The sequence below is a fragment of the Brachionichthys hirsutus genome, chromosome 5 (assembly GCF_040956055.1).
Source record: "Brachionichthys hirsutus isolate HB-005 chromosome 5, CSIRO-AGI_Bhir_v1, whole genome shotgun sequence".
NCBI classification, from domain to species: domain Eukaryota; kingdom Metazoa; phylum Chordata; class Actinopteri; order Lophiiformes; family Brachionichthyidae; genus Brachionichthys; species Brachionichthys hirsutus.
In genome coordinates, this window is record NC_090901.1 from 8,346,998 (window position 1) to 8,371,434 (window position 24,437).

A 24,437-nucleotide genomic window follows, 5' to 3' on the forward strand; every position below is an offset into this window, starting at 1 on the left:
CCAGCAACTGTCTGACTGAAAACGGTCCCACGCTGTGTTTGGGAATGTAGAATTTCTAAAGATGGCCCTCAAATTCTGAACGAGGCCGTAACTTTTTTTTTTTTCTCATGCAGTTGGCCATCTCTGCCTGCAGAACGTATTCGGGATTCTTATGGCATTTCAGCAGCAAGTTTGCAGGGGTTGCACAAAAAGCCTGGCTCCTGGGGTTATTTTTAACTGCATCACACACCCGCCCCCCCCCCTCCCCCCCCCCCCATATGTGCATCACTTCTGTGCTGGAGGCGTATACCAAGACATTTGCTGCCATTTTAGACAGACATTGATATGTCTGCAAATAATATATATGCAGCTTGTTAACTGTGTATTAAATGATCTCAACTTCAGTGAAACTGGGAAACTGGCTTGGCTCAGCAACAGGTGAGAGATAGACTTAGATCAGTACATCTACACAGCGAACGCTGTTGGGCCAGTGATGCAAGGAAAGACGCCGCTGGCCAGCGAAACGTCAAACTGGCCATCGACTCTGTCCTTGTTGGACGATGGAGACCCTTGCTGCTATGGCAACAAGCACATTACCTTCGGAGCATTTATTTCACTGCAGAGTGAAACCGATGCCTGACCTCATCTGCTTCTCTTTCTCAGAGAAACTGCATAGTGAAAGTAAAGAATGAATGGGTCAGAGAGAACAGCCCGTTCTGGTCTGTAGAGGATGCTGCGTCTTTTGGCATCACAAATATCCCCCCTTCACTTCTCTACCACCTGTTCATTACACCCCCAGCAGCACTGTCACCTGATAGGAGGCCGGTCCAACCTGGCTTTTCTTTTTACACGTCCTCGTGTCACTCTTTGTCCGCGCAAAATGCCCTTGTGGAAAATATGCACCAATATCCCAGTGTGAGAGCTACAGGTTAAAGAAAAACAAAAGGCACACCTGTCTGTATGCGACATGTGTTCCCACCCTGCGAGCACTTCAATCACCTCAAGCAGAGGCGTGTCTGGAATGGCATGAAATTAAAAGCCTGCTTTGTAGACTCACAGGAATGACACTCACCTGATGAGGAATTAATGGCGCAGGCGTTTCGATTATTCTGCTCTCAACACACGTAATGGCAAATTGAATGGATTCTACACTCCCGAGAATCTGACTGAGATGAGGTCCATTCAGAACGTCATCTCAAAAAACACTTCACGTGCTTAGTCGTCAGTCTGCCATAAATCAGCCTGTAAGCATTTCCTTATGGTTGAAGTGCAAAAGGCTAGACATTATGGCGCTCGGCTGAGTATCTGATCCCGTTAAGAAAGGCAACTAGTTCAAGGCAACATGAAACGTTCAGACAGTTTTAGCGATGTTTAGCGTTACCTGTTCAACAGGTAACGCATCATGTCAGTGGAATGAGGCCAATCCCTTAGGTTAAACCACCAAACTCACCTTGTCATTGCCCACGTGGATGGTCAGGGTTTGAACACGCAGTGAGTGTGAGAGTGTGTGTGGGGCCCCTGAAGAGCACTAAGTTTAGGTTCCAAGCGATCTTCCCAGATAGAACTGCCACTGACTGACTCAGCTCAGCCAGGAGAAAGCCGAGGAAGACTCCTCCTTCACTCGAGTTCACGCACCCTCTATTCGTGCTGCTCAACAAGTACAAAGGTGTGCACACACACACACACACACACACACACACACACACACACACACACACACACACACACAATGGGAGGATCACTAAAGCTGAGCACCGGATTTCGCTCATCACCTGACATTTAAATGATTCCCAAAGCCTTAAAAAAAACCATTATTTCAGTCCAACACGACCTCTTCTCCTCCTCGGGCTAATTATTTCTTCGGCAAATAGTTAAGATTAAAAACAGGAAAACCAAGAAGAAAAGAAAACTGGGAATAAAGAGAGAGTTGAGTGAAAAGTGACAAACAACTTAAGAGTTTATACATGAAAATGAAACCAGTGGTTCCAGCAACACTCAACTTATTTCCACAAATGAGGTAAACTTCTTGCAGAAGTAAATACAGGGAAGTAAAAGTGGAGCTTCTCTATAGTCTGTGTGGAGCCTTCGATCTGTAGAGTTATATATCAGAGACACCCACCTGAGCCAACACAGCAAGTCTACAATAACTAAATGAATGGTATCTGTGAACATGGGAAAGACACATGTGTACTTTCCTTGTGTACACATTCACACAAGCAGCAGGGCTACAAGAAGGGACCTGCGTCATTTTGCTCTCCCTGTAAACCAGTTTGCCCAGTAGAAATTCCATGTGCAGAATGTTTTCGAGGTTGTCTTATGCCACTGCAGAAAAATGCCATTAGTAGATTTCAGAAATGAAACAAGCAACTCTATGTCTTGAACCACGAATGCTCCCAACATATGAAAAAATAAAACATTTAATTGTGTAATGCAGAATCACCTGCAGGTTTGATCCATTTTCCACTTTTCTGACATCAACGTTTTTCTCCTTTGAGCCGTTCATCATGTATGCACAGCAATGTCAATATACACATGCAGATGAGAGAAGACGCCACCACAGCGCGGTTACAGCGGTTCTTGGTTATACGATGGAGACGGTCAGAACCGAGTACATCATGAAAAAGTAGAAATGTTTACACATCAGTAAGTAAGTACGTATATATAAACACTCTGCTGAATCAGTAAAAGTAGGAAGAGTACTTAAAGAAATGCAGATACATTCAGACAAAGTGACACACACACACACAGGAACACACAATCTAGTTTATAACCTTTATAACCTTTTTTTTTGCTGGCCTGAATCAATGAATGAGATTACCAGATTATCTGGCTTTGTCCTGGATATTAATCTTACATTACATCCATCATTCTAGTAGTGTGTGTGTGTGAATGTGTGTGAGAGAGAGAGCGGTAGACAGGATGACCATAGACAACCATTATCACCAGGCATGTTGTATTATCAGTTTGTGTTCAACAACCAATATCCAGTCAAAAGGTGGGAAGGAAACAAGAACAGGATGAAACAGGAGGGAAGAATGAGATGGAGCTGGAAAGAGACAGAGACGATGGACCGATGAAAAGACAGAGAGAGGAGTGAAAGGACATACGGGATAAGAGACTATACCCATGAAGAGGAGAGAAAATGAGAGGAAGTGGAAAAAGGAAGACATTGAGGGCGAGAGGAAAGCACCCATTCATCACACATGCCGTCTGAGAGCGACACACACATACACACACACACGTTAGACATAAAAATAGAGCAGAGACCAGCAGCTTTTTTCACACCTCTGAATCGCTGTGAGCAGCAGGGAGGTGCGTTCACGCCGGCCTGCACAGCATGGGTGTTAATACAGTTTGCAACGATGCACATACTGCAAGATGAGGATCAGAATGGCTCTAATGACGCATCAATGAAACACTGAATTGTAGGAAATGAACAACCTCTGCGTGGTCGCTATGTAGCGATGCATTAACCAGCGACAGCAGCCCACTGAGGCGAGATTAAAGTTCAAAGAGCGAATAAAGGTGAGGCTGCCTACCTATGGAGTGTTTGATTTTCAGTGCCACGCAGGCCTCTTCATCAGAGTTCTTGGACTGGAAACAGGAAGCTTTGTCTTTCTTTTCTGTACCCCCCCCCCCCCCCCCCCATAAAAAAGTACCCACATCATTCACGATACAAGAAAACAAAACAACAGAAGGATGCTCTAACATTCGACCTGCGTCTGAGGCATAAGCTTCAATCTGTTTCAAGGGAACCCATGTTTTATTTAAGGAGATGGGCAGGGGGAATGAGAGGCATACCAACGGGCTCTCTGGGATAAACAGCAGCTGGGACAATAAGCTGGACATGAACGGAAGAGGACATTTTGGCTTTGTTGTATTCTTATGGCAGCTGCTTTTATGTAGCTCAGGATTACGCTTGTGCTTGTTCAGAGAATAAATAATCATACGAGGTCCCCGGAGACATAAACTCGAATTAGCAAGTCTGTGAAGTGTAGGGTATCGTCTGAGGGGAGAGCCGACACTCCTTCAACACAACCCTTTAATATGCACATAAAAGATTAAAGGGGAAACAGAAACGGTCATAAAAGCAATGATTGACTCGCATGACCATGAGAGAACCCCCCCGACGCACAGCTGTACGAAACACACACAGGAGTAGCAACATGCAAAACGTCTTTCCACTTGATGACACCAGCCAATCACAACAGAGTGAAATATCATTCTTCATCTCCACATGTCCTGACGCTTATTTCACCTCGGTTCTCAAACCAAAAAACAAAGTTTAAAATTCCTCGGAAGTTGAACAGATTTTTGGAATTCGAACACATGAGAGGAGCCAAGGCCAACTTACCTGGTTAAATAAAGGTAAAAACAAACAAACAAAAAAACAACAACAAAGACACGCAAACAAAGACGGCGTCGACCAGAGTAGGTTCAGGTTGAGCGGATCTGCTGTAACAGGAAGTAACTGTGCACCGAATTCGCTTCGTGTGCTTGTTTTTTTTCAGATTTATTATTTTGAGCTCAGTAATGGATCTAAACAAAGGCTAAGACGCCTGGCAAAGGAGAGAGGAAAGCAGCGAGAACAACCTTTGAATTAAAGAAGGAAATTATCAAAAATGTAGGGGGAAAAAACATTCTTGCTTCTTTATGGATAAATAAACGATCCACGTCCTTCCTGACACGCAGGCAAAACAGAATGCAAATAATACAGAATTGTGTTAAATTAACTTTTACTATGCTTTTGTTTTTCGTACTATTTACACTTTTGTGTGTTATCTGTTGTTCAGAGACGCGTAGTTACATAGTGATATAAATGTACGCATTTATCTTGTGCTTAGGAATGGATTAATCTAGTTTACATTATTTCTTATTTCTTTCAAGCAATATTACGGAACGAATTATGTTCGAGAACCGAGGTTCCACTGTATTGCATGTTGGCCAAAATGTAATAAGAGATTGAAGTATTGATAATGTCATGTAAAAGAAAAATGAGGGGGGGGGGGGGGGTATAATATCCTGGCTCTGGGATTAAATTAGGGTTTTCTCCACCCACCATCTGGACCCACCTCCTGACAGGCCTGCCTGCTGTTTTACGCACGCACGCACATCACAGCTATACAGTATGTGTGTATTTGTATAATGTACATACTTTGATCCCCAATCTGTTATACCGGTATATGTTTCCTCTTCAGAAAACAACTTTCATAAGCATCTTATAAAAGGCTTTGTGTTAATATTAGACACTTCACAACCCCCCCCCCCCCACGCCCCTAGTACCCCAACCAGCCTTGTGACCAGAATCATCATATGCCTTTTGTTTCCTGAAGTGGGGGATGTGTTATGATGTCAGCAGTGAAAATACACAAAGGAGAAAACGTCCAGTGGGGCAGAAGTGACACCATCCATGAAGGGTGGTGTGTGTGTGCGGGGGGGGGGGGGGGGAATCTTGCTTTAATGACAAGGTATGATTGAGAGAGTTTACTGGTCAAGCTACTGGGCTGACCCTAAACTTCCTCTTCCTGATATACTACTTCCTGTTTGTCTAATTCAATAATCCTGCTATACTAACCTCAGGACAAAAGACAAACTTTCAGAACACGGACCAAACCCCACAGTTCATGACAACATGTGAACACTGAGAATGAAACCGAGCGATGAACTCTGTCCACAGTATCTGTGACACATTTATGAAAATAGAAAATGAAGAACTGAGAACGTTGGATTGATTTCCTTCATTTTTGCCTCTTTTCTTACAGGAAACTCAAGTTGCCCAGGAAAAATGACAAATAAAAGTATTTCAATACTATTCAATTGAATATGAATTCAATGCACAGCGATGCATGAAGCAAACAGCAGCAAATCCTACATCAATGGCCATCAGAAGAAACAAAAATGTAATTTAACAGTTATATTCACAGAAATCCAATGAACGAACACCTGAAACAACCGCCACCATCATTATGGCGTCACGTAAAGTGGTTTTTATGTGCGGTTTGTGGTTGATGTCACGCCATTGTGGTGGGGGGCTGATGAAAAGCACCAGCTCCAGTAGAAACTAAACTACCCACCCTTGTACCCATTCTCTCTACTCCTCAATGCTGCTGGCTGCTTTGCAATTCACACCTGAAAAGCTGGGACATTTAACCTTATAGATTATGAATTCCTCGCATAGTGGAGATAAAACTGTTTTTTTTTTTTACTTTTTTACATGTTATTTATTTTTCGTACACACCATGAGCAAGACAATATATAAATAATATGAACGTTTTTTTTTTTTTCCCAAGACGAGGGTTTCAATCGTCAGGAATCTCTTCACCAAAACCAAAACTGCTGCCTCGACGTGACTGCCGGTACTTTACCTGTGAACAGACCTCGCCAATGCGACTGGACTTCCTCCTCCTTGTTATCCATTTCTGAACGTCTCTTCAACTCAGTTTTAGCGACATCTGTACCAAACTAACTGCAGTCCTGTTAGAAATAGTATTCCAGATTAAAACTATATTTATCCATCCAGCTCTAAGGCTGCCTTCCCCCTGTACAAACCGGTTCCTGGAAACCGGAGTCGCCAGGTGAGGCCGAGACTGAGTGGGAGGAGGCTAAGATTGTGTTCAAGGTGCATGTTTATTCACCTCTAAACAGTCCAGAATAATGTTTCAAAGGGGCCAGCACTGAAGGATGGGAGAACAGATTGAGAAGAGGAGGCGGGAACACTTGTGTGTATCAATCGCTGGTACAGAAACATGAAGGAAGGAGGGCATTTTAACCAGAGAGAGGAGTGGGAAGTAAAAATGAACCAGCCGTAACAGTTAATATTAAACCAACCTGCCAGTCTAACAACCCACCTTTAAAGATAATTTCTCCTATGATCCAGCCATGTTAACTTTTTTTCCTATCATACCCAATTTAATTTTGTCATACTGTATTATACTCAAAACCTTAACTTTAATCTGATGTCTGCTCTAATATACTACAACACATATTAAAAAAAACATTACAAGGTTCATAATTTACAGATGAGGATCTGCACATATCCTCCCATAATTATGATAAATAGATATAAGTAAAAAAAAAAAGTTTTCTTCCATCAGGAAAAAATAATTCAAAGTGACCTGAGCTCCATTTGCATGGCTGCTGGAGATTGAGATAACAGCCATTCAGATGAAACTCATAAATAATGGAGAGGGAAGAATGTATTCATACGCACACCCCTTTAATCACACTGAGTGTGTGCGTGTGTGTGTCTGTGTGCAAACACATAGCTGAGGTTTTCACGCTTAACCCAATGGAAATTGGCTACTGAATGAGACCAGATGCATCTTCACCTCCTCCACCGAAATACATTTATCAGAGTTATAGTTTCCTGTCACAAACATAATAGATTGAAAATTAAATGGCCTCGTAAAGCTTTAATGCGTTCAAGACCACCAGATGAGGCTCAGGGAGCAAACATGAACATGCGATTAACTTTATTGTCCTTCAAACATTTCAGATCTTCAATTGAAGGACTTAAAAAGCCTTTAACACATCGTGTGCACATGCTCTTCATCTCCGTTGTGGTTCCCAGCAACAGCGTATGCGCCGCCTCGGCATGTGAACGTAAGCTTTTAGCATTGACCTGAACATTGTCTTCTGGCCCACCCCTAACGAGACCAAATGAGCGACTGCTCCCGTTAACTCTTCCGGTATATACTTCAGGGAAAACCTAAAGAGGAAGGAAATGAACGGAAGAATGAAAGAGGCTAATTGATTCTCACTGCAGTATACCGAGCATCCAGAGGAGAAGCGCCGTGGCTATGCCTTAAACTGTGTTCTAGGTGTCAGATGGCAGACATATTTAATTTCATTCATTTAAACATATTTGTGCAAAGATAGTATTTTTGGTGGAGAAAAGGAGTGATAAGAGTCCCATGATTGGTTTCCATAGGGACGGTGGGCTCTGTGATCCCTGGGCAGTGAAAAAGGGCATCGATTGTTGGAGTCAGAACCCATGATAACGTTGACGTTGAGTCGTTATCTCATTCTCTATCTCTCTTCATTCCTCCCTTTCATTGTACCTGTATTCTTGTCTCCACTGTGCTGTCGTCTCTTTCTCTTTCACCTTTCTACTCCCTCTATCTCCTCCTCTGTCTTCCCTGCGACTTGCCTTTCTAGTTTGGAAAGGCAAGTCGCAGCTGTAAGGCAGGAGTTCCCAAATGTGTCAATCAATATCCCCATCCACCCAATCACCACGTCCGACCGGGACCCAGCAGACCGGTCCCTTCACAAGCCAGTCCTTATTCACAGCATGCTCTTTGTGATAAGGCCGGCCCGAATGGATTTCAAATGTCTCACCGATTTAAGAACAGATAAGTGTATGTGACCTATATTCAGCTTAAAAGATCATTTCGGTCTTGGTGTGTACACAACACACACACACACACCCACATCCACACACACCCACTTCAATCTCCTATTTGTATTAATCCAGTCATGTTGAGTCACATGCCCCACTTAGCTAAGCGTCCATTTAGTATCTATGCAGCATATTTAAGCAAAGCAGTTACAAAGATAGCTTTTACATTTCCCATCATCTTGGCAAAAGTAGACGACATCCTGAAATTAAAAATAAAGCTCCACCGCCCCAAAATAGCCTCATGAGAACCTCTCACAATCCGACGCTGATGAGTAAATCGTTTATCTGATGCTGGCTGCAACTCATGCTGTCCAATGACGAAAACAAAGGCAATGCATTTGGTAATATTTGAGTAAAATGCATAAGTGTCACAATACAAATTTGGAAAAGATTGCAATCGACACGCATTTTGAAATCATTCTCAGTTGATTTCTGCTAGTAAGTCTGACTATTTCACTGTTTACACTGAGGATACAGAAAAAAAAACCCAGAACAATGTGCAAAAATACAGGAAATGGATCAAATTGCATGTTAGTTTCCAAGATTAGCCTATCCTGCTAACTATATTCATTAAGCTTCATTCATGATTCTCTCCAGTCTCCTTCCCTTGCTGTTGCCCTGGAGACGTCACCTGTGTTTCCTTTCACACCTTCCTGGAGTTTTAAGTTGTGTGCGTTTCTTCCTTTTAGTGCCAGTTCCTTGTTGCACCTCGCGTCTCATATTCAAACCTAAAATGTTTTCAGCTTCCGCTTTCTTATTGGATTTGGAGAATTACAGCCGCATAATCCAGCAAGTCAAGTAAAAACTGTTAAATGAGAGCATTGCATTTTCCAAACACGTGGTGTAACCCTGCATTTCTTTAAATACTGTTGTCTAGCCATCCATCCAATTTCTTGTGGATGAGACGCCCTCAATCGCCTCATCTGCAGCCACTTTTCCACTTTGTGGGTCTCGGGAGTTGCTGGAGCCTCTCCAAGCTTGCTGTGGGCGAGAGGCGGGGTACACCTCGAACGCGTCGCCAGCGCATCGCAGAGACAAACAACCACGCCCACACTGAGTAATCAATTCACCAAAATTGCATGTTTTTGGAGGCGGGAGGAAGCTGGAGAACCCGGAGAAAACCCACGACGAGAACATTCAAACTCAGCACAGACAGGACTCGAACCCAGTACCTTCGTGTTGGCCAAATACTGACGTAACATCAGAATTTAAGCATACTGGTACATTACACAGCTAAAGAGCAGGCAGGAAACGTGTATGAGAGCGAAGGGTCATCACATTCAGAAGTCAACGGTGTCGATGAACCTGCTCGTAAATCCACTTTTAGCTTTATTAGCCATCTGATTAAATCCATGGGGATTAGCTGGTACTTCAGGAAACGTACACAAGAAATCCAGCTAGAAATAAACATTTGTCTACTTGTGTAAGACATAAACTATAAACACATCATTTAATTCAGATTGAGCCACTGAATTTCACTAATGGACAGACTATTCATTTTGATCGGTCCTAAACATCTCTGTTGTTTATCTCCTCTATTGATTCCAATGAAACTGGAGGAGCAGGAAGCAACACATATTAATGCGACGCAGATCTGACTCACTGCATTATGAATGTAGCAAATAGATGGTGATTATGATGCTAATCAAACAGTGTGGGTAAAACATGTGTCTCAAACAAGACCGTTGTGCCCTGCATGAATGAGGCTCTATGGTTGGGAAGCACTGGAGGCCGTATTCTCAGGACAGAGCCGGAGTGCAGAGGAAAACCTTGTAAACCTGAAGCAGGCCTGAAGGCCAGCGTGAAGCTGAGGCCGAGGGGCTAACGAGGGAGAAACAGACTGACGCTGATCACTAATATTTAAGCTTCCTCTTTAACGGGTCACGCTTGGACTGAAATGATGTCCTCCCTTCCTCATTTCTTTCACCATGTTTGTCAAATGTCCTCTCATAAATGCACGCAATGCGGAATCCGGTCGTCCTGGCTGAACGCATCAATGCCAAGCAGGATCAGCATTTGCAGCGCAGACTGTAGGAGGGCTTAGCAGAAAGACGAAGCTATGCACACAAAGAAGACAGCGTGTCAAGATGATCAGCTGCCACAAACTGAGCCAGCAATGCCTCTAGGGGGAAATGACACAGCATTTTCCCTGCAGCAGTTAAAGAGAGAGAAGGTGAAAATAAAATGAGTCCAAGAAGAGAGAAAGGCGACAAGGACGAACCTCAGGATGACACAGCTGCAGCCTCTGATGCCACACATGAGGGAGTCTGACAAGACACAGACTTCTCTCCACATGTATGATGCACGAGTGCATGTGTCCATGCATGAGTGCATCATCAGACAAACGCAGAAACAGGCCGCAGAGCAAAGAAGGTCATTGTGAATGATCGTCTTCCCTCTAGAAACAACCAGCTATTTGAATTCTTGAACGCACCTGGCCCCTGCGGCTCAGATGACAGATTGCTTCGCCGTTGGGAATGGAGTTCTATTTTTGAACAATTTATAACAGTATCGCCCATTTTCAGCAAAATAATCTAGGTGACAGTCCAGAGTATCCACAATGAGTCTTTTCATTACCAGTGTTGAACTCTGACCTGCTCATTTCCTGTTTTATATTTTCCTGTTGTTATATTTTCAACTGCAGAGCCAAATGCGCTACAAAGCGCTCACACGGGAGGTAGACGGCGATGGAGGAGGAGTTCGAGCCCAATGAGAAATAAAACACGAGGGTTTCACTTGTCTGGTAATTAAAGATAAAAACACTGCTGCAAGAGTTGACTGTTTTCTCAATGTATTTTGCAAATGTATGATGACTTCTATCAGGGTGACATTTGTCAAGAGGGAGTAGTACAGATGTCAAGGTGAATTAAAACCACAGTTTTTCCATAGCAACAAAACTTGCACATCCAGATGGCAGCTTCTATATATGCTCAGTCTCACAGCTCAACATGCATGAGGCTGATCACAGACGTAGCCCCCCCCCTACAGGTAAGAGTTCATGTGTGTGTGTGAGTGGCAGGTTCAGAAAAACCGCCAACAACGCCTTAAAGACAGCGAATAGTGACCGTCAGCCCATATAGCCACACTGCTTAGAACACACACAGGTTCCTCATACCCACACACACACACACACACACACCAACAACACCACCCTTATACACAACCCACCAAAGGAACATCCTGTGGCGGGACCCATGGTTTGCTCTCTGTTTTGTCAGCTCACCATTGTTAATGATTAGCCTCAGTCAGCCACACAGTGTCTCAGTGTGTGTGTGTCGAACAGCAAACAGCGTTTCCCAGTGTCTCTGTGGTCACGACCCACCAGCACCACCCACATTTCCACAGCTCCGTTAACCGTGGAACGCCCCGTGGATGCATTGTGTGGATGCGCCTCCTTGCTGCCGGTTTGGTGAACCGGTCTGAAAAGAGAGAAGCACTAACCTGAGTGGAGGTTGCATCTGCCGTGGGAAGCAAGGTGGAGTCCAGTGACGAAAACCTGGACTAAAGAGAAAGACCTCTCCCTCGTCTCCCTCCTCCTCCTCTCTCGGCACTCTGTCGCTTGCACTGGCAGGTTCAGGCTAGTGTTAAGCTGCCGCCTCGCTGCATTGGTTGCATCCTCTCTCTCTCTCTCTCTCTCTCTGTAACACACTGACTCGCCCTTTCACTCCCCGATGCTTCCTCTCGTCTTTTACCCTTTTGTCATTCCCCTCAGTAGTGAGTGAAGATAATTACATTCCAGTGGAGAGAGGGGGCATATGGTAAAGGGGAGCGACACTCAGCCTCCGCCCAGAGTAAAGCCCCCTCTGTGTGTGCGTGTGTGTGTGTGTGGCATGGACAATCAGTCCCATTGTGTTGGACAAGGGGAGGGCCGGTGAGAGGGGAAGAAGCCAATGGCCATATACTCATCTGCTGTCGCTGCTGCTGCTGGTGGCTGCAGCAGATAGAGGTGCTGAGAGTGACATAAAACAAGCCCCTCAAGGAGGAGGAGGAGGAGGAGGGGAAAGGCAAGGCACCTGGACGGAGGAAGAGGTGTGTGTGTTGTGAAATAGATACTTCAAGTAAAGGCATCTTGTGTGATATGCTTTGCACTGCATTCTGTAGGTTGGAGGTATTAGTGGGAGAACTCATATTGGGGTCCACCCACTCCTTTCACATCCATCCATCCATCTTCTTGTAGATAAGACTATCATCTCATCTACTACTTCACGGGAGTTGCTGGAGCCTATCCCAGCTTGCTATGGGTGAAAGGCGGGGTGGGGGTACACCCTGAATGCGTCGCCAGCACATCGCGGGGCCACACAGAGACAGACAAGCACAGACTCATATCTATGGACTTGTCAGTTTCGTTTATGATCAATGACAATTCATGGTTTGCCTTGCGAGCTGAATCTGCAGTAGATTTCTATGGGAGTCAATCACTTGAGATTCAACCTTTTGAGGTTTGACCATGACCTGGAAGAATTCTAGCCTTGAAGTTGTCAGAATGTCCATCATTTTTACTTATTTATTAAGTAAAAATTACATATAGATAAAATGAAGGTTCAATAGTAAATTTGCAGTTGATGTATTTTTTTATTTTTTATTTCCATTGACCATTGTTACTTCAAACTATGGTAATCAGAAGAATCCAATAGATTGAAGTGCAGACAGATCTCTGATGTGGTTGGCTGGCGTGGCAGACGTGTTCACGCAGTGAGAAACAGACCTCCATTGTTCTCATATCCTCATCAGAGCTGTCAAAATAAGCTCCCGGCTCTGATGAGTGCTACTTTGACAAGTAGCTTGAATAAAATATGATTTTGGTTGATGCACACAAACACAACGCAAACATAACGAGCAGCTTGACTTCACATTTGCTTTCCAATTCAGTCTGGCATCCCATTTCATTTTCACTCACACCATTTTGAACCTGTTCTTCCCTACTTGTCGCCATCTGTTTTTCCCTTCACTTCCCTTGTCACTTCCCCAAACCAAGGTTTTATCAAAGGCAGAAACATGTGAGCGGCTGATAATTGGTGCAACGGTTCAACGCAGCCTTTACTGTTGAACCTTCAGAACTAAAACAAGACCCAGACGCTCATTAATGTGAAAGAGGCTGCATGAAACAACCTGCACGCAGCCTACATGTACATTATATACACACACTAACGTCGTTGCACACACCTTGAGACACACTGTGCAAACCTCATTCCATTACCCACTAATTAGTGGCCAGAGAACTGAGAGCAGTAACTACATCCAGACCTGCATTATGTGCTGCCTGCTTGTCCCTGTGGACGATAAGAGTGTGTGTGTGCACCACATGCGGAAATCATGGTGCAACTGAAATTACCAGACACTCCTGAATATTGCTGCAGAGTCATTACCGCCAAGAGGTCAGTGCTGCTGCTCCAGGGTCAGAAAGCCCACAGCTATGCACGCACGCACGCAAACACTCCAAAACACCACACACATGCAAACTGTGAGGCCGGAGAGTCTTTACTCTGTAGGAGTCCTGACAGCAACAGATAAAGATCCGTCCTTATTAAGGTAAGAGAGTAAATAAGATCAAACAAGTTGAGATTAGCATTAATCCAGGACTTAATTAAGCAATGCAATTACTGTCCTACGCAAAACAATAACATACAGTATTTATTATTATTATTATTAAGAATATACATAAATATGAGTTTACCATAGGACCTCTATTTTACAAGGGGATATGGTGAACATTGAAATATTATACTAACAAATCAAACCTCATTTGAGCCAAAAACATCCACCGACTAATATCAACCGAGTGCCTTATTGTTTCCATGGTGACACGTATCGGGGGCATCGGTTTTCAGACAGTGAATCAATGGGCCTGTTTTAGTATTCCCCCTGCAATGTGCAATATGATGTGTCCACATGTATATTTGCAAACATACATTACCGTCACACCCACAAATACATGCACAAAGAACACAACAGAGGCAGAAATAATGAATGCAGAAACAGAAACAAGCACACAGCAATAAATTGGCTTAATGCTTGGCGGCAGATAAGCCCAGATCAGTCTGTTCTCACACTGTGAACATCAGAATCATTGTGTATATCTGCACACACACACAAACACACACACACACATGCAAGCACTGCCTAATTTAACTCTCACTGTTGTTATCTTGTTCAAATTCAAAAGTGGTGAAACGCAATAAATCTCTGTAAACTCAAAACCAAAGTCTAAAACAAACTCATTCAGACAGCCAGAACTCATCAGTATTTCTGTAAGGACTATAGGTTAGTGGAACCCCCCCCCCACAACTTGATTCATTTGACTGATTTCGCTGGCTTTGAACTTCATCTCAGTGCAAATTAATTGTTTTTGTAACTCCTCTTTCAAACATGCAACAACATAATACATGTGCATATATTCTCCTGTCCTCTCACTCCTCACTACCTTCCTCCTACGCATCACTGTCACCTCACACTTGTCTCTACCTACCTAACACTGCTGCTGACACCCCCCCCCCCCCCCACACCTACAAAAATCCTTCTGTCTGTCAAACACATCTACCCACACCACTCCACCTCTCCTTCCACCATCCTTCTCTGTCTTCACACACTGCCCTCCCACACACACACACACACACACTTGGCATGCACATACAGCCTTTGCAGTTTTCATTGACTCGCCCCTCCCCCACTGCTCCACTCACATTATGAAGGTCACTGATGAATGACAGGTATTGTCTGCAGACTCATGCGTTCATAGACAAGACAACAACACACAAGTGCACAAACACGAGCCTTTAACAGTGGGGCACATCTGTGATGAAGACGAGGCAGGTGACCGTCCAGCATCTGACCCTACATCTCAGGAACAACCCACTGTGGTCGGGCCCAACCCGGGACGCACACAGCCGCACCAAACACCCCCGAAAACAAATCAATGCTGTGCAGAGTCAGGCCTGATCAGAGCTGTGAGCTAGAAAATAGCACCGCCAGATAATATCGTCTATCTGAACAACAAATCAATTAAACGATTAGAATAGTTAGAGCAAAGCCATTCCAGCGCAGAAGACGCTCAGTGGCCTGTACTGCACACGTCCTCTTTCTCATCATTCCTCGCAGTAAACACACACAATAAATCCCACCATAATCCAACCTGAATTAAAAGTAGGAGCTGAGAGCTATCAGTGTGTGTGTGTGTGTGCGTGTAGACAATGCACACACACAGGATAAGGAAGATGTCATTGATTTACTGACCAAATAAGAAGCCAGTTTATCGTGTCAAGTGCAATTAGAGCAACTTGCAGTCAAGTAGATGGCGCGCGGTAATTATCATCTGTTAATGATTCAGCAGGTCTGTGCTGACACAATAAGCTTTAACACAGCCCTGCTGGATAACAGGACCGACTGCGTTCCCAATGTTTTTTATTCCTAACAGCTAACAACTCAACCGCACAAAGTGATCTAATATGAACAATGAATTTGTGCCACTCTCTTATTTTTGTTCTTAATAAAAGGGGACAAGGCACCTCGAGTGAATTTGAATATCAAAAGAGTGTGTCCCCTCGGGACCAGAAATGCTTCACTCAAACATTCGTCTCAAATTATATTGTTTTTGCTGTGGACTAATTATTGTCTGTTGAATGTGTTTCGGGCATTCGGTCTTTGTTTACTCACATTTTGACATTCATTTTATAAATAGGAACGTTTTGGTGATCTGATGATGGTGTTACAGAAAACAATATATAAATATTTTGGGACAATGATTATCCACAACAAATCCTCATCATGGCAGATGACAGCATGTAAAACGTCATTGCGAGGGATCATCATCTGGAGACGATGAATTTCTGTGCTAGAGTACATACACAGGCAGATAGTCTGACATGGCTATCCTTCTCCATCGCTGTCCCCACACTCTGGAACACATTACCACAACCGCTACGAGCCTGCTCTGATCTTAACACATTCAAGAAAGAACTCAAAACCCATCTGTTCAACTTTGCTTTTAATGTCTAATTTTACTTTTTACATTTTATTGAATTTAAAACCGTGTTCATTTTTTATTGTCTGTATTTCTGTATTTCTTTGCTGTTTTTATATTATGTACACTATGTGAAGCGACTTTGAGTGTCCAGAAAAGCGCTATATAAATAAAATGTATTATTATTATTAATACTATCCTTAAAAAAGTAGTGTGGTCGTTAGAGGTTCAGAAGTTTAGAAAAGATTTGTACTCACAGAAAATGTCATCATCCATTATGTTGATGATCTATATCGCGGTTCACTTTCACTGTATCACGGAAATACTTTTTCATATATCGTTTAACAAAGTACCGGCGACGGTGCCATCCGAAGAGCTGTAATGCTCTCATCACTGCACAGCAAATTCATCATCATCGTCATCATTCAAGCTGTATCTTCAACGGCGAGTACCCCGCTCTGCTCTCACATATTAGTCTTGTAACATCATTATTATAGTATTGAGAATAAATATCCACTACTGTAACTGTATTAGTTAAAAGTGTTTGTAGGAGTGTAGAAAAGGGAGGGATTACAGTAGAGGGGTGGGTTCATATAGGTAAAAATACATGTAAAATACTTTGTGGATTTTAACCTATCGTGGGGGGTCCTGGAACGTAACACTCATGGTGAACGAGGGACTACTGTAGTCCAGGATAGAGAGAGAGACATAAAAGTACTGTACTGTACAACGTAATACTGGCCATAGTAGCCGCAAACACCGCACGCTGGTCATAATGACTCCCAAAGCAACATGCCACCCCCCCCCCCTCAAAATCAAATGCGCACGGGTGTGTACGTGTCGATACTGACAAGCAGGTTAAGAACCACGAGTGACACACTCTCCCACGTTCAAACAATGAGCGTGGTCCTGGGCTTGTTGGCGTTCCCAGCCTTTTCCTTCCTGTCAATGAGAATGAAATCAGAATTCCTCACAGGGTTTCCTCTCCTCGCCCACATCACATACCATCTTCGAAAGGGTGCCCAGTTGAGGGGTTACACTGTTACAGCACACACACACACACACACACACACACACCCTCAATGACCCAGTTTGCTGCTTATACGTAAATACACACAACACAAACACAGTTGGGTGTCGGGCCATGAGGGACTTTGCCAAAAAGGCCGGAGTGGTTGGAAGAGCGTCTTAAGAGGCGGGGGGGGGGGGCAGTTCCCAGGCCTCCGAGAACAAAACTGTCTTCTTTCAAGCACGGTGGATTTAAATGCTCACCTCACACTCTGTATCGGTTCGCAGTGGCAGACCAGCGGTGCAGCTCAAATCAACACAATCCATCAAGCAACACTGGAAGAAACACTTCTACACAAAACCCGGTGGAGATAGGAATGACAGATGTGCACTGTAGAAGGGAGGAACATTGCTACATCATTTTGTACCGCTGTGGCACTTCAGCAAGGCATCAGCACTGTGGCAAATTCCAACAATCGTCATCAACTTGAACCCGCTTGTTGGAAAACAAGAGCGATGAGCTAAATGCCAAACGAGACTGACAGAGTGGGAGAAATGAAACAAGCCAGGGAAATGATTTATGAGGATGAGAGGAGTCACAAATGATGTTTGCAAAAGGATGGTGAAAAAAAAAGCTTCATGTACAAATAATCATTTTTAACATTAACATAAACTCATGCTTGATCTTTCAGTGTAAAACTAAATACGGAGTCTACAATCTTACCGTAACAGCAGAGCAGACACATCTTTGCGTTTTTACCTTTCCCGCTCCAAAACCAGTACTTGCGCAGTCGTTTCATCATCAGTCCAGTGTTTTGTTTTGTTTGTTTGAATTTTGAAAAAGGAAAATGAACCAGAATCTCCTCTTAAAACATACGTTCATCTGTTGTCTAAATTGAAATACACCTCTCTTAGTACTTTCCCTCCTTCCTTCTTTACCTCCACCAACAAAACAAAGAGGCAGAATAGCTCCTCTGGACGGATGCAGCGCTGAGAAGGGGAAGACGAGACATCCGACCAGCAACACCATCTCATGCTTGTGTTCTGTTGCAAATTATGTCTTCATTTTCGCAAAAGGTGAGACAAGAAAAAAAAAGGGTTGCCTCACAGCTTCCTCCCTGTAAAGTTACTTCCTCAAAAGACCCCCCTTGCTCCTTCAGAGGCCGGAGCTCCAGGTGTGAATTCCGCTTTTTCCGAACTGAGATTGAGCTGAAGTATCAAACCAGAGTACAGTAAGTATCTGGGATGGAGCGTGCAGGCTCTCAGTGCCACTCAGGAGGAAATGACACACACTGCAGCCAGGAAACCCTGCCTCACACACGGTTAGACAAAAAAAATGGAAACACTATTTCGGCCCCTACTGATTTAGTATACTAGAATTCAGATCAGGAAGCAGCTTTACATCTTTGCAGCACATTCTGCTGACAAGGTTTGGAGGTAAAAATAAATAAATAGTAGCAATCTGGCCTTGGACGGCGTGCGACATGAAGCTCCATGTGCACAAACACTTAAAGGACCTGCCAGCAGGCGTTGTTTCTCACCCACCCGTGAGTGACACAATAATCTGCTTTCAAAATGGAAAAAAAAAGACTTGTTTTTTTTTATAGAGACATCAGAACAGAGAAGCAACTGTTGCCTGGTTTCTAACTGATTTGGGAGCAGCAGAGCAGCCATGATGTCGGGAGGCAGTTTAAGTGAATGGCTGCTTTGTTGGAAAGCAATACATGATGTCCATGGGGCGTCCACGTCTCACAGCTAGCAGGAAGTTCCTTCTCTGATGGACGGGTGAGATGTTTATGAGCTTCTGCCTCCACCTACTGGAACGTTTGCAAACTGGAGTGTCTCAAATTGCATCCTCAGTAGTTTTGGTGAGAAATGTTTGTGCTGCTGATGTGGAAATGTTGAATCCTCCCCCCCCCCCACACACACACCATCCAAAAATTAAAATATTAAAGAAATTGAAACACGAAAATCCTGGATTTGCCCTTTTATTAGGATTTACTATAAGGTTTAAGAGGTAGAGGCAGTAGGATGAAGCTACTTGAGATAAAGCCAGGAGCTTAAAACTTGAATGTTTCCATTTTTGTCAACATTTTAAAATTATTTAATGATTAAAAAGACAAAAAAACAAGGAGACCGAGCACATTGGTTAAAATTTATCTTAGAGAGGTGTCTGTCACATTTAGAGCATTAAGAGTGATCAATGAACTGACATTTAAATGCTCCCTCACTACGTCCATGTATCTTCTCCTGGGTCAACCTCTAGCCCTGTTCTACCGACATAGTCCCTGTCTCTCCTCTGGACATGTCCAACCAAACCATCAAAGGCTGGTCTCTCCAAAACGTCTAACCTTCACAGTCCCTATTATTCTCATTTCTAATCATATCCAACATCCACATTATGAACTGACCTGCATCAGTAAATACAGTAAGTGAAAAGCAGAAGACACTTCATTGCAATACCAGAGGCCAGCAGACCACACATTGATTCACTCTGAGCAGACAGAAGACACACACATAGCTTCATTGTTGGAGACGGCGGCAGAATCCTCAGCTCAATGTACGCCAGGCTATAATAATAAGAAAGCATTGATAGAAGATGCAAGGGAATAATTGTGCAAGCTCACGCTATTACCCAAGAGCTTTAGGGGTAATAATGCATTACATTTAAAGACGTCAATAGCATGAAAGGACAACAGGCTGTCCTTATTCCTGCTGTTTCTGTCCAGCAGTCTGACAGATCATTGCAAGGTGAAAACAAATGTGTGCATGACATGAAAACATATCGGGCATGTTTACAGTAGCTGGATGGAGGAAACCGGGGACATTCCAATGGAGCAACCCGCATCCTTGGACTCGGTGCAGCATTGTTAGGTGCTATAAATACAGCAGGGCCAGTTCATCGACATTTTGTATTCTAAAATTGAATGTGAAATGTCTAAATTGTAAAAGCAAATCCTGATACAGAATAAATATATTTTTCAGTATAAATTAGACCCCATATTCTGTGGATAAAGTGCACTAATTGTGTCTTTTAGATTTTATTTCTCACTAGTTTAATCTTTGTCTTTGCATGCAGCCCTGGTGACTGTCTAACTCTCCTTGCTGTAGAACAGGGGTGCCAAACTCTTTTTCTCCAAGGGCCACATTAGCATTATTTTTGCCCTCCAAAGGCCAAATCTAAACCGTAACACAGTAAAAATGTAACTAAATGTAATGTCATTTAATTTAAAATAAAATGTAATATTATTACTCAAAATGAAAAAAGTAATTCGTTACACTACTCGTTACTGGTAAAAAGTAATATTATTACGTTAAGTTACTAGTTACTTTAGTTACTTTCCCAACACTGTTGACCAATCACATCTGCCGTGCAGCTCCCGCCCTGAGACGTGGGTGACTGCTGACACACCTTATGAGCTAAATACAAAACCAGGCCTGCTATAAACCCCTGAACAAAGTTCACAACTAGAGTTGCATGTACAGAACAGAAGCCTCAGCTGCATGTTTGCACAAGCAGTCGGTGGAGCTGCACGATAAGGCGGATCCGTCCCGGACGGGTTGTGCCCAGACAGAACCAGTATGTGCTGACTTGTGTTTGGAAATCAGTTTAAAAACCAAACAAAAAACTGGTTGCTTGACTTGAATAAAACCCCTGAAAGATCCAAACACTGGAGACTGAGTCCCCCTCAGCTTCATCCTGAGCTGAGGAGGTTCCAGATGTTTCCTGTGTTTGTTGTGATTTCTAGAATGGAATCGACGTGGCCTCCAGCGTGGAGATGGTTACACAACAAGCAAGGGCTTGCCGTGAAACCTTCATACCTGCTGAGGAGCCAGCAAGTCAGTGGTGTAAACAATGGTTGTAATGTAGGTGTGTGTTAGTCTGGTCATTCCAGGGGACACACACACACACACACACACACACACACACGCACACACACACACACACGGTGCCTGCAAGACAAAACTGAGTCACCAGCAAGACTCGTGACTGATCAGTCCTGATTAAATGTAATTTCAAACATCTGCAGCTGAGGAAAGGGGCTCTTAATTAGTTATTTAATGTGGGCTTAATTATGGGGGGGGGGGGGACTGACCTGCGTCTTCCAGCCGCTCGGCGCCCAGGCTCAGTTGTTTCCTGCGGAACGCGACCCGGTTAAATCCGTCCACGTCCATTCTCGTGTGAATAAACGAGCGCTCCAGCATTGAGATCCAAATAACCATTGAAAGTTCACGCGCGCAGCCGAATCCCAAACCGTAACGGTGTCATCAAGCCATCAGTGACACCGACGATGATCTCAGATCAGTTCCTCCTGAGAAATGTCACATTGGTTGGGGTGTCCCCCCCCCCCCCCGTCCGGTCCAGCCCTGCGCGCCAGTGAGCGTGTAGTCCTGAGTCTCTCTCGCTCTCTCTCTCTCTCTCTCTCTCTCTCTCACACACACACACGCGGAAATGAGTGCACTTAATTTGAGTGATTACTTTATTAAAAGCAGATAAAGGGATCCCAATTGCATAATAGGTTCTGTCCAAACTGTCCATAAAGTTGAATTTATGCTTTATGGAAATAACTTAATTATTAACAATTATCCACAATGTATCTAAAATTGTACCTTATTAAAACATATTTCAATTAAATTTTACTTATTCTTAGTTTTATAAAGCAACACTTTTCTAAAATGTGGGATTGGCAACGTTATGAGCCCACTGTGCACACTGTCATTGTGTCCTTGGGCAAGGCACTTCATCCCGGGGCAGCTGTGGCTACAATAGTAGCTTCACCACCACCAAGTATGGAGTGAATGAATAATGCACAATGTGAAGTGTCTTTGAATGTCCAGAAAAGCGCTACATAAAGCCAATGCGTTATTATAAACATATAATCATTCATCTTCCTGACCGCTTTGCTGGTTACTGGTCGCGGGTCGTGCTGGAGCCTGTATTTTAAATACAGGCGTTACAAACTTAAAAAGTGTCTGGTGTGGTATGTTTTTCCTCAAACCAGTTTAAAATTCTATAAATATGAAAAAATGAGATATCAAGGGCAGGGATATCAACTTCACAGGCAGCATGTCGGTTCTTTTTAACTTTATTAAAACCAAGAGTTGAACACTTTTAAGTGGTGGGTAAACTGTAAAACCTGCTGTAGCATACAACCACTATTATTCTTAAACTGAATCAGTCCATCTTCATCCAACTGCATTGTGCAAACAAACCAGGAGAGTTAGCTTTTGACCCTGAAGGGGATCAAAAGCTGCTGCTGGATCAAATACTTCAATCTCCATTAGTCGCAAGTGACAATCTACGCTGTTAACAAAGACAGATCCAATAAAGGTACACACACAGAGAACAGACACGCATTCATTGATGTAACAGATATAACATTATCTGTCTTCAAAACACTATTCTGGCTACGTAGTTTTATATCCTTCTTGCAAAAGTATTCATTCAGTGCCTTGAGAAGAACATTAAAACGAGAAACTTTATAATGGTACAAAGACAGAAATGAAAACTGTATTGCTCGAGCGTAGAGTGCATAATTGTGCTTGGACAGTACTGCATACAGTTTGAAGGAAGCATGGAGAGACACCTAAACATGAAGATGTTAGATAACTGGTAACATCATCATCATCATCATTGTAGGAGGAACTCAAGCGCATTCTATCCATTTTTAAGGGGCTGAAACACAGGACAGAGAATACTTCAAAGTGAGCACAATGACAGGCACACATTTAGGGGTATCCTCTGTACAAATGTAAAAAAAGGGAGATCAATTCACTCCACAGCCACTTAAATTTGTTAAAATCAAAAGAAGAAAACGAAGGCCCTGATCTCAAACACCCCAGTCTCTCGTCTATCCCAGTCTCTGGAGAGATACGTCACGAAAACAACCATGTCTCTATAGTCTGCTGTAAAAATACATACAAAATAATAAGAGGTATAAAAAGTCTTTATACACATGATTTGCAAATTAAAAACATTTAAAAAAATATGTAAAAACAAACAAGCATCTCAGGCTAATAATATTAATAAGGTTGTTGCATTCACCCAACACCAACATCAAGAAATACTTTTCTTGTTTGTCAAACCTGGTGTAGTTCTATGTAAAAACTGCATATGTATTTGTAGATAATTATCCAGACATGTTAAATGTCATACTATGGTTAGGTGCATTTTAAACCTGCTCACTCAGCCAGAAAGTTCTGCTCTTAGTCGCAGCAAAAACAAATCTCCAAAGGAATAAAAAGACAAACAAGAATAACATTCAAGTAATAAATATCTCAGACGTTTGTCAAAAATCAATAGATAAATAAATAATCTATAGAGTGAATACTTTATCAATAAATACTAATACAAATAAAGCAAATTATTCCTGTCACTCAGTGCAGTCCTTTCTGGGACAGGTTGGAATTTCCAGAGAAGAAGCGTGTGCCTTTCTTCTTCTACAAGTTAACCAGTAGAGGCCAAGGAGCCAAAGAGGGGTGGTGGGTCACAGAGTCTAGATTAGGGGGCATTCATTTGAAGGAAACCCCTTTTGGGTGTCTCTGTATTTGCACTCCTTCCAGACTGAGGCCAGGGCCTGGCGTGGGGCAGCAGGGTTAGGTGCCGGGGGGCGGGGGTTTGGACCAGACAGTTTTGAGGTTTGCTGCTGCTGCTGGAGTGGACAGGGTGGTGTTCCTTGAGAACGGGAAAAAAGTTAAGACTGTAAAAAAAAAAAAATGCAGAAAGATATAAGAAAGGCATCAGTAAGAGGAGGTAAAGACAATCTAAGAGCTGCAGAAGAGGTGAAGAGTCGTTTGAAGAAAAGGATTACATCTAATCAACAGTGAAAGGTACATGAGAGAGAGAGAAACACAAACTGGCATCGATTTAAATGTTTAGTGAGAGTAGAACAGGGCTGGAGAGGATGATCCTCGCAACACTAACGCGGAGAAACAAATGGAACATCGAGACCTGCCGTAAGAATTAGAGCTACTAACTAGTCGTGTCGCTTCATGTCACATTTCTGTCGTCACTGGTGGCTTTTCCGCAATCGGAAATAAAGTGTCTGCCGCTTCCAAGGTTAACCTTGAAATTTTGAAATTAGATTTTATTTT